This window comes from Palaemon carinicauda, chromosome 4, assembly GCF_036898095.1.
Source record: "Palaemon carinicauda isolate YSFRI2023 chromosome 4, ASM3689809v2, whole genome shotgun sequence".
NCBI lineage: Eukaryota > Metazoa > Arthropoda > Malacostraca > Decapoda > Palaemonidae > Palaemon > Palaemon carinicauda.
The window spans coordinates 179,635,074-179,637,573 of record NC_090728.1 but is presented as its reverse complement, the minus strand read 5'-3'; the positions used below and the strand labels follow the sequence as shown (position 1 = coordinate 179,637,573).

Genomic DNA, 2,500 nt, shown 5'->3' with positions numbered 1-2,500 from the left:
GATGCTGCTTTGTAGTCTTACTTTTTATCAAAAGTCTAGGCCCAGTGCCAGTAACTGTTGAAACTGCTGCCTTGAAGTTGGACTATTTAGTCAAAGACTAGGCCCATTACCAATAAAGGTGATTGATGATTGCAAGGGCATGCGATCATAAAAATACTCAGCCAAATTATGAGCCATGCCTGATTCTCTTACAAATGTGGAAGCGGCTAAGGAGGCCCCTGTAAGCGAAACGTACTAGGATCTGCCTACTGGCATGATAAATGGTTCATGACTGTGGCCAAAGAAGCTAATGATAGAATGGAAAATCAGATCAGGTACTTGGAATGTTAATACACTAACGGGAAGACTAAGGGTAATATTGGGGGTGATAGAGAGGAGGATGATAGATGTCGCGTGTGCAGGAGACTAGATGAAAATAAAATGGAACTAGAGAGTTAGGAAGTGGGTATAAACTCTATTACACCTAGTCACAAGAGGGAGGAAATGTAGTTGGGGTCATAATAGGTAATAACTGGAAAGAATTAGTGGTAGAAGTAATGAAAATAAATGTTAGGCTTTTAAAGATCCCAATGATAATAGCGGATAAGATAATAAATATAATTGCAGCCTATTCCCCTTAGATGGGTTGTCAATAGCAAGAAAAAAAATTGTTTTGACAAGAGTTTGAGGCTGCTATTAGATCAGTGAAAGAGGTAGAGAAGCTAATCATAGGAGTACGAATGAATGGCAGAGTTGGTAGGAGAAGGGACTGCTATGAGAGGTGCAGTACATGGAGGCCATGGGAAATGAGGGTGGGGAGTATGTATTAGAGATGGTTCAGAGTTTTGTACTGGCATGTATGAACACCTGATTTCAGAAGCTGGATAAGCATCCGATAACCTATGCAAGTGATGGAGTGGATAGCCAGATATATTACATATTGATTAGAGAAGACAAGGAAAATGGGATGAACTGTAAAGTGGTTTTGGGGGAAGCTTGTGATAAACAACATAAACTGGTAGTGATTGATTTTAAAATGAGAGGTAGAACCCCCAAGAAGAGAAAGAGGAGATCTAGAATTAAGGTTTGGTACCTTAAAGGAGAAGACTATGAGCAATTTGGGAGGATTGTGAGAGAGAGACGACTGGCAGGGTTGATCTTAGAGACTGGACAGGATAACACAATGCAAATATCTGCTTTGGTATGGAAGAAATATGTTTAGGAGAAATGGAGAAATTAGTGGGAAGAACGAGCAGGTTTGGTGTCTCGAAAGGAAAAAAGTGTTGGTGGAACAGAGAGGTGCAAGAATCAGTTAAAAGAAAATAAAAAAAAAACATTCAAAGACTGCAAAGTAAGTCAGGTAGGCTACAGGGAGCCGAGGAACGGTGCAGAGAAGAGGAAAAAGATAGAACAGTTAAATTAAAGGCTAGGAACAAAGGAAGGAGAAAAGGATATCTATAAGATTTCAAACTTGAGGAAAAGGCAATGACAGGATTCGGGGTAACTGGTAGTCATCAGGGATAGAGCTGAAAATCTATTGCACAGGGATGGTGACATTAAGAGATGAAGAGAATATTATGCGCAGCTATTAGATATTGTAAATGAGATAAAGGAGCTGGGAGGTAAAGTACCAAGCCCATCAGAGTTTCAAATTGAAATGGTCAAGATAATAGCTACAGAGGGGGAAGAAGGGATGCTGTATCTATTGATAGCAATATGGAAGCAGACATAATCCTTAAAGACTGGGAGGAGAGTCTAATAGTATCTATAATCACTATAATCAAGCTGAAAGGGGATGGCATGGAATGTGGTAACTACATGGGAATTAATCTAACAGAGCATGATTTGAAAGTTTTAGAGAGGGTATTAGACGAGAGATTGGGAGAGATTGTAAATACTGGGAAACAGCAGTTTGAATTCATGAGGGGAAGAGGGACTATGGATGCCATCTTTATAGTAAGACAGTTACAGGAAGAGACTAGGGGGAAAACGGAAGCTCTTCTGTGCTTATGTAGATTTCGATAAGGCTAATGATAGAATACCAAGACAAGTGATGTTTCGGCGCTTGAGGAAGAGGAAAGTCCTGGAGAAGTTAGTTAGAATGGTAGAGATAATATACAAAAGAACAAGGATAAACGTAATAACAGCTGTTGGAAAAACAGAAACCTTTGAAGCTACTGTTGAATCACACCAGTGGTCAGCATTAAGCAACGATTTTGTGTTGGTCAAGGATTTGTTAAATAAAGGGATCATAAATGAAGAGTTGTGGGAGTTGCTATATGCAGATGATTTGTTGATTACTGCTGAAAATTAGGATAAATGAAGCTATGGTGAGCAGTAAGGAAGGTAAGTAGAGGAGCAGTTATAAAACCGGTAGAGCAAATTACATACTTGGGATCTACTATAAATTAGGAGAGAGGATGTGAGGCTGAAGTTGAAAATAGGATAAAAGCAGCATGGCGAAAGTGGAGGGAGGTAGCAGGAGTGGTATGTGTTTAGAAAATGCGAATCAAGGTAAAAG

The 2,500-nt window shown here is 39.6% G+C and overlaps 1 protein-coding gene across 5 annotated transcripts in view; it reads right to left on the bottom strand.

The window, feature by feature from the left end:
• The window catches only part of LOC137639220 (somatostatin receptor type 5-like), a 399,967-nt gene that overhangs the window by 111,118 nt on the left and 286,349 nt on the right, over positions 1-2,500 (bottom strand). The gene's annotated exons all lie outside the window — the stretch shown is intronic.